Consider the following 9743-nt stretch of genomic DNA (forward strand, 5'->3'; position numbering starts at 1 on the left):
TCAGACAAGGAGTGGTTAGCCTCGAAAGTGTCAGCTAGCTTGGCTGCTTCCAATGCAGTTGTCAATGAATGATCTTCAAGAAAGACTCTAACCTCTGGTCCAACAGATTCCAGCAGGTTATCCACCAAAAGTAACTGCACTAGATCACTAAAGTTGGCAACACCACTCACCTTATACCATTTGGTGAAATTTTTGACTGCTGCCTTGCAAAGTTTATATGAGACTGACCCAGCTGATGCTTACACAGCTGATTATCGGGTTGTTTTAACAACCCGATAATCAGCAAATTCTTCATTATTTAAAAAAGCTGTGAACTCTTGTGCTTTGCCATACAACTCTGTATGCACCATTGCTGCCCAGTGTTCTCCAGGCCACCTCAATGGTCGAGCCTAGTTTTCAGATGCCTCGAAAGACTCTTCAGGCTCAAAATCAACAAAGCTAGGTACTAACGGCACTGCTTTTTGCACACTAAAGTAGTCACCCAGAGTCTGCTTAAATTGCCTCCTCTCCTCTCTATCAAACTCCTCCTTAGGAAATGTTTGCTGCTCTCTGATTGTTTCAGGACTAAGTTTAGCCAACTCAAGCATCAAATAAGCTGACTCATCAGAGATCGGTGATTAAGTGTAAGTTTATTGGCTGACATCCAGAATAAAAATTTCAAAATTTTGCGTAAGTGTCTCATTTAACCTTAAAGTAAAATAGTGATAAGAAAATTATTAATGGACATTAATAAAAATATAACAGAAACTGTCGTAACCAACAGCTGTGGTTGCGACTCTCGTCAGTGCTACAACAGCTGTTGTTCTGTAAGGCTATTCCTGTGAGTGACTGTGGTTTTGCCAAATTCTCCCCTTCAATTCATGATTACTGCTGAAATTCATGACGGGTGTTACACCTTGTAGATCTTAGAACACGCTGATTTGAGTATCAGACAGATCGTTGATAATTTGAGCTTATCAAAGTCAACTGTTGGTCGGATTCTGAAGAGAGTTGACGACATTGGTGATTGTGGAGCACTGCGTCGAGGAAGATAAGGAAAGAAACACAAGACAAATAAATACCTCACGATGACAAGGTTATCACTAGAAACAGTGTGAAGGTTCTTGAGAAAACCAGCAAATGTCTACAGAAAGAAGGTGACAGAACCGCCAGAAAGCCAGTAAAGAAACAATTATTGACTGCTGTTATGGAGGAAAAACTGCTGCAGTGGGCACCCGAACATAAGGGATAGGCGACAGATGAATGAAGAAAAGTTTTATTTTCAAATGAGTTATATTTTGAAGTACAAGGATACAAATTAGTGTCAGTGTTACGGAGCAAAGGAGAACCTCTTCGGAATGGACACATTCAACAAGCGCCAAAACACCCACCTAAGAAGATGTTTTGGTATAGTTTTACTGCTAAAGGCCCTGCAGGGCTTGTTATTCTTGAGAGAACGATGCACAATGACAAATACAAGGCAATCCTGACGACCCATTTGCTTCCCATTGTTGACAGAGACTTTTCTAATGGAGAAGACATTTTCCAGCAGGATCTTGCTCCGTGCAACACTTTCAGAAAAATGCTGACATTCTTCGAAGAGAATGGTCTAAGAGTCCTAAATTGGCCTGGAAACTCTCCTGACCTCGACCCAACTGAGAATCTATGGGCAATAATCAAAAGCAGGATCGTCAAGCAGTACTGTTCAACGTTGGAGAAGCTAATTGTTGTTCTTATTAGGACCGGGTACCACGACGAAGAACTTGCCGAAATGTCTTCAACATTGGTCAGTTCTATGCCAAAGAGTGTAACAAAGCTTATAAAAGAAAAGGGTAGTGACATCTCTTAGTAAATCAGTTATCTGTCATAATCATTGTTGTGTATTATTCAAATACACATCAACTTTCCAAATAAATCTCTTATTTCATCACTTTCCCAATTAACATGTACACTATTGTATATGTAAAATTGAATGAAATGTTGATGCTCATTTAATTATTACGATTAAAATACATATATGCGTCTCTCTCTTCCGAATGACTTCAGGATTTAATGGCTGATGCATTTTACGGACCTGATTCCTGGAGGTGGGAGGTACACACGCTGCACTCTGAAGAAGGGGTGGGCTGGGGTGTTGTGTTTTGGAACGTCATCTGAAGTATGATGTCGACACCTTTTTGGCAAGACGGTGATTGTATAAGTGATAGTGGAAGTATTTTCCTCTTTTTCGGTTCACCTCATTGAGAGACGGCGGGATAATACCCAATAGTTGAGTTTGTGGATAGATTTAGTCAGTGCAATAAACACTCTCTCATAACTTGGAATCGTTGGAATTTTCATCAAATTAGACTGTCTTGAACGTCATATTTTTTTTTCTTACAGGCCTGTAGAAAATTTTAAAACTAATATAGAGCTGCGAAAATAAAATAAAAAAAAAACTGTTGAATACTCAGGTTTTTATTCAGTAAACTTACTGAACAACGGCACTCTTGGGGATTAAAAGTGCCGTTGTTTCGATTTTTTCCGTTGTTCATTAAGATTCTGTTTAGACTGTTTAATATAGTGTTGATAGTTCAGTGTTATATTCAGTCATTAAGACACTTCTGGTTGCGCCCCGTTCCAGATTTTTTTAATATATCAGGTTTGTCATGAAGTCTTAATTAATGTTGTTAGTTTTTTCTTCACTTCACTTGCAAGTTTAGGAGGCATTTCTATGGGTTATTAACTTGCTGTAATTAATTACATATACAGTAAAGGTAAAATGGAAGTATATACTGTAGTATGTTATGTGTATACTGTAGTATGTTATGTGTATACTGTAGTATGTTATGTGTACACTGTAGTATCGTATGTGTATACTGTAGTATGTTATGTGTATACTGTAGTATGTTAAGTGTATACTGTAGTATGTTATGTGTATACTGTAGTATGTTATGTGTACACTGTAGTATCGTATGTGTATACTGTAGTATGTTATGTGTATACTGTAGTATGTTATGTGTATACTGTAGTATCGTATGTGTATACTGTGGTATGTTATGTGTATACTGTAGTATGTTATGTGTACACTGTAGTATCGTATGTGTATACTGTAGTATGTTATGTGTACACTGTAGTATGTTATGTGTACACTGTAGTATGTTATGTGTATACTGTAGTATGTTATGTGTATACTGTAGTATCGTATGTGTATACTGTAGTATGTTATGTGTACACTGTAGTATCGTATGTGTATACTGTAGTATGTTATGTGCATACTGTAGCATATTAAGTGTATAATGTAGTATGCTATGTGTATACTGTAGCATATTAAGTGTATAATGTAGTATGCTATGTGTATACTGTAGCATGCTATATGTATACTGTAGCACAATATGTGAATACTGTAGCATACTATCAGTAATGTGTTCACTTTCAAAATGGTGGATGTAAACAAATATTCACATGTGTTGCCGAATTCTGCCACCGCACAACAGTAGCGCTAAATAAATGGCGCCGATTTCAATGTGACGTTAGCACGAGTGTGCCGTTATTTAGGGTGTCGCTATTTCGACAGTTTAGTGTAGTGATTAAATTTCTTGAGTTGAATAAACCCTTAAATACTGCACGGCAACATGTCAGAGCCGCCCATCTGTTGATTACTGTTTCTTATACCATCTCACGTTATCTTTTATAAATTCGGAATGCCCAACCCCATGGACTTCAAAATTCAAACCCTGATCAACTATTACTAGGTGAAGGTTCATGGAGCAGCTGACATGTGCAGCTGCTCTCTGCTCGGTTTTATTTAGACAATTCACGAAATTGATTTCCATGAAATTGAACAAGAATGTTATACAGTACCGACAAGATGAAAATAAAGACACATGTGCAACATCTGGACATCTTTATACCATTCTTGCGCAACTTGTCAGACACTGCAACATCATGAAATCTAAATTCAGGGGAAATCTACATGACCTTCTTCACGGCTATTACAACTACTACTACAACTTACCCATCCCTTTGGGTATGACTTACTTCCACTGGGGAATCCCGCCTACCAGTGACTATGCCCTCTTCTACTACCCGTCCCTTTCCACCTGACGTTAGTATATAAGCGCCAGCCTCCTTGCCGGTGCTCCAGAATCTTCACAACTACGGTGCTCTTCACACCAACTCCAAGGCTGAGGGACTGATTACCTCATCTTTTGTATATAGACCTTCTGTTTTCAAATTACCTCCTAGAATTTGTGTTGATAAAGCCACTGGATGGTGAAACGTCTACGATAAAGATATCCAGATGTTGCACATGTGTCTTAATTGTCATCCACGAAATTGCTATAAATATCCTCGCTTCTTCGGCATCACAGTTTCAGGCATTTTTAAAACCAGGGTCTTAAAAATTTTATTAAAAATCTTAATGCCTGGGTATTGAAAAATTTAATGCCAGGAATTTAAAAATCTTAATGCTGGTGTATTCAAAGTCTTAACTTGGATATTAAAAAACCAAACACCAGATTTTTAAGGAGAGTAATTCACTGACATTAATAATCTTAATAATCTTATAATACGTATTTGATAATCGGGTTTTAAAATATTTTAATACCCGGATATTAATTTTTGTTTATTAGCTTTTAGTAACAAATATTTAATACTCGGGTATTAAAATTAAATCTTCACAGCTATACATAAACACAAGTACAGATTTTTATAAATTTTACCGTATTAAAATTTCATGACCACTCTGCACTATTCCTTTTTCATCCATTGAGGTGGAGAAGGCTGGGTTTATGAGACACGGGGACACTTTTCATGGATCGCGAAGCAACCGAAATTCACTTAGTTTCAGACGATATTAGAATGCAGGGAAAACACACATGTGCTATTATCAATTTATTTATTAAGGAAACGTTTCGCAACAAGTGGGTTTCTTCAGTACACTTGGGGCGAAACGTTACCCGCAACATCTCGGTATTACCTCCTCCACCTGACCTTAAGATTATTGGAGTCTTAAACTTAAATTGCATTAATATTAATTTGTTCTAGAGAAGTAAACACAAATGCAGTGTAATGCGATCCTTTCGCCCACTGTGTGGGCGAAACGTAGTCATTAAAGAATCGCACAATACTGCCTTTGTATTTATTTTTACATTGTGTCGGTATGTTAAACCATTGTGTCGATATGTTAAACCATTGTGTCGATATGCTAAACCATTGTGTCGGTATGTTAAACCATTGTGTCGATATGTTAAACCATTGTGTCGGTATGTTAAACCATTGTGTCGCTATGTTAAACCATTGTGTCGATATGTTAAACCATTTATTTCCAAACAAACTTCTAGAGAACAAGACCTGTGCAACACTTGTTTTTTTTTTATTTCAGTTACATTTGAGAGAGTGAGAGATAGATAGATGATAGATGGGTAGAGAGAGAGAGACAGACAGACGGAGACAGAGAGAAAGAGAGAGGGTGCCAAAGCAAAAAGATAAAATGAAAGAGAAACAGAATCAGGCAATCAAACAAGCGGACGCACATCCTGGGATACAAAGAGAAATGAAAGTCTGTAGTAATAAAAGTTACCAGGAGGTCAAAATTGCAGAGAGACAGGCATGAAGATAAATAGAGATTGTGGGTGTTATGAGATTGCCAGTGTGTGGATGTACTCACCAAGTTCTGCTTGCTGGGGGTTGAGACACCAAATCTAATTCTAAAACTGGAATACGGGAGAGAATCTTCTGCTTCCTTCTCTATATCATTCCAGGTTTGAAATCACACTATGACTAAAGAAATGTTTTCTGCATCCAGTGTAGCTCATGTGTGTGTGCGTGTGTGTGTGTGTGTGTGTGTGTGTGTGTGTGTGTGTGTGTGTGTGTGTGTGTGTGTGTGTGTGTGTGTGTGTGTGTGTGTGTGAGTGTGTGTGTGTGAGTAGCACACAACTGCACCTCCTCCTTCCTGATCCTCTCCATCAGCCTCCTTCGTTCTAGTTCGTCAGATTCAAGTCTTTGCTTCTTGGAATATCACATCGGTCTGAGCTCCAGTGCAACCTTTGCTGGAACCTTTAAACCATCTCTTGCTTTTGCAAGTACCTAATAATGTATTGGTTCCACATTAGGGCCGAGTATTCCAGGATGATCCTCAGTAACGTCGCGCGTCGTGTTCTAAGTCATTCATAGTTTAGGTTCTTAAATGCTACTCTGTGAGTTACCAGTCTCATGTATACTTCTGATGTTATTTTAAGAGTTACCAGTCATTGTATATTGCTGATTAAATATCAAAATGGTATACAATACCGACAGGTTGGTAGGTAAGACACATAGGCAACATTTAGACAGCTTTATTCCGAAACGTTTCGCCTACACAATAGGCTTCTTCAGTCGAGTACAGAAAGTAGGTAGGAGCAGTAGAGATGTGAAGACGATGTAATCAGTCCATCACCCTTGAAGTCGTAGATTTGAGGTTGTCAGTCCCTCAGCCGGGAGAAGTTCTGTTCCAAAGTCTGGAACTAACTGAAGATCAAGCGAGAATGTTGAGACTTAAATACTGTCGGAAGGAGAGGTGCAGAATAGTAGTAATGAGAATGTAGCCACTGAGAGGTCACGTCCTTCTCAGATCAAACAATTCTCACTTGAAAAAGTTGTCCAAGTTGTTTTCTCTTCTGTACCAAGATGCCATTGTGTTGCAGTGTCTGACAGATTGAATATCAAAATGGTATACAATATTTCTCCTCTCCTTCGGACAGTATTTAAGTCTCAACACTATCGCTTGATCTTCAGTTAGTTCCAGACTTTGGAACAGAGCTTCTCCAGGCTGAGGGACTGACAACCTCAAATCTACGACTTCAAGGGTGATGGACTGATTACATCGTCTTCACATCACTACTGCTCCTGCCTACTTTCTGTACTCGACTGAAGAAGCCTACTGTGTAGGCGAAACGTTTCGGAATAAAGTTGCCTAAATGTTGCCTATGTATCTTACCTACCGTATATAGCTGACGTTATTCTAAGAGATACCAGTCACATGTATACTTCTGATGTTATTCAGTATTTGTGCTCTTGTGATGATATATTTGCAGCGATTATGATTCCATGGACCTTGTCTCTGCTGCTCTATTTTTTTTTCCTTTTTTTTTTGTGTGTATCGTATGTGTTTGTGTGTGTGTCTGTGTGTGCATGGGTCTTTGTATGTGTGTGTCTGTGTGTGCATGGGTCTTTGTATGTGTCTGTGTGTGTGTGTCTCTCTCTCTGTCTCTCTATTTTCTTATATGCTTGACAAGGTGTGGGATCCAAACTGGTGCTACATACTCCAGGAAGGGACTGACGTAAGCCGTATACCTTGTCGTGAATGATTCCTTACTTAGATTTCTGAAAACTTATCTTAGATTTGCTAGACTCGCATTTGTAGAAGTTATTTGGTTGATGTATACTTCCGTGGATATGCTCGGCATATTCCTCACCCCTAGGTTCTTCCCTTTGAACGAGATTTGCAGCCTTTGCCCTCCTGGGCCTATACTCCGTCTTTGGTCTTAATTGCTCATCCACTTTACACTTACTGGGATTAGATTCCAGTAGCCACTTCTCAAGGCTAGCCTGCAGCCTGTCCAAGTCTATTTCTAGCCTTTCCCGGACCTCACCTATTTGTATTCAATATATTAATATCGATCTGCAAGAAGAGATGTCTATGACTATCCCTTCCATAATGCCATTGACATTTATAAGAAACAACACTGGTCCTAGTACTGAACCTTGTGGAGCCCTCTCATCACTGGAGCCCATTCTGCCACCTCTTCTTAGACACTTACTCGTTGTTTCCTTTCTGTAAAATAATCTTTGATCCACTGTAGTGCTTTTCCTGTTATTCCTCCCTGATGCTCTATCTTTTATCACAGTCTCTTATGTGGCACTGTATCAAAAGCCTTTTTACACAGCAAAAATATGCAATCTACTCAATACTCTCTTTCTCCTGCCTCACTACCCTTACCGTGTCGTAGAACTCTACTAGCTTTGTGAGAGAGGATTTACCATCTCTAAAGCGTGCCCATTGTCGTTTATTAACCCACTCTTATCTAGGTGCTCCATCATTCTTCTCCTGATAATAACCTCCATAACCTTGCATACTGTGAATGTATGTAACAAAGGCCTGTAGTTTAACGCTATCTGTCCGTCCCCTTTCTTAAATATTGTTTCTACATTTGCTGTCTTCCACGGTGCCGGCTGTAGTTCTGAGTCGACTGACTAATTGACGATTGTTGCTAATGGCTGGCACAGTGCTTACGCTCCCTATCAGGAGCCACGGAGAGATGGTAGCTGTTTCAATTCTGTGCACGCACTTATATGTGGTTCCAGGGGTCGATTCACTGTTCCTGCTTTCAAAACTTCGCTGGTCGCTACTAAGTCCACTCTCTCAAGGCTCCAAGAGCCTTATTGCATATACGTATGTTGGGAGAAGTGTGTGCGTGTGTGTGTGTGTGTGTATGTACTCACCTAGTTGTACTCAAATAGTTGAGGTTGCAGGGGTCGAGTCCGAGCTCCTGGCCCCGCCTCTTCACTGGTCGCTACTAGGTCACTCTCCCTGAACCGTGAGCTTTATCATACCTCTGCTTAAAGCTATGTATGGATCCTGCCTCCACTACATCGCTTCCCAAACTATTCCACTTACTGACTACTCTGTGGCTGAAGATGTGTGTGTGTGTGTGTGTGTGTGTGTGTGTGTGTGTGTGTGTGTGTGTGTGTGTGTGTGTGTGTGTGTGTGTGTGTATGTGTGTGTGTGTGTGTGTGTGTGTGTGTGTGTATGTGTAGGTGTGTGTGTGTGTGTGTGTGTGTGTTTGTGTGTGCGTGTGTGTGAGTGTGTGTGTGTGTGTGTGTATGTGTGTGTGTGTGTGTGTGTATGTGTGTGCGTGTGTGTGTGTAGCACACAACTGCACCTCCTCCTTCCTGATCCTCTCCATCAGCCTCCTTCGTTCTAGTTCGTCAGATTCAGGTCTTTGCTTCTTGGAATATCACATCGGTCTGAGCTCCAGTGCAACCTTTGCTGGAACCTTTAAACCATCTCTTGCTTTTGCAAGTACCTAATAATGTATTGGTTCCACATTAGGGCCGAGTATTCCAGGATGATCCTCAGTAACGTCGCGCGTCGTGTTCTAAGTCATTCATAGTTTAGGTTCTTAAATGCTATTCTGTGAGTTACCAGTCTCATGTATACTTCTGATGTTATTTTAAGTTACCATTCACATGTATACTGCTGATGTTATTCTAAGAGTTACCAGTCATTGTATATTGATGACTGAATATCAAAATGGTATACAATAGCGACAGGTTGGTAGGTAAGACATATAGGCAACATTTAGGCAACTTTATTCCGAAACGTTTCGCCTACACAGTAGGCTTCTTCAGTCGAGTACAGAAAGTAGGTAGGAGCAGTAGAGATGTGAAGACGATGTAATCAGTCCATCACCCTTGAAGTAGTAGATTTGAGGTTGTCAGTCCCTCAGCCTGGAGAAGTTCTGTTCCAAAGTCTGGAACTAACTGAAGATCAAGCGAGAATGTTGAGACTTAAATACTGTCGGAAGGAGAGGTGCAGAATAGTAGTAATGAGAATGTAGCCACTGAGAGGTCACGTCCTTCTCAGATCAAACAATTCTCACTTGAAAAAGTTGTCCAAGTTGTTTTCTCTTCTGTACCAAGATGCCATTGTGTTGCAGTGTCTGACAGATTGAATATCAAAATGGTATACAATACCTCTCCTCTCCTTCGGACAGTATTTAAGTCTCAACACTATCGCTTGA

This window comes from Cherax quadricarinatus, chromosome 26 (assembly GCF_038502225.1).
Source record: "Cherax quadricarinatus isolate ZL_2023a chromosome 26, ASM3850222v1, whole genome shotgun sequence".
In the NCBI taxonomy this organism is placed as follows: Eukaryota; Metazoa; Arthropoda; class Malacostraca; order Decapoda; family Parastacidae; genus Cherax; species Cherax quadricarinatus.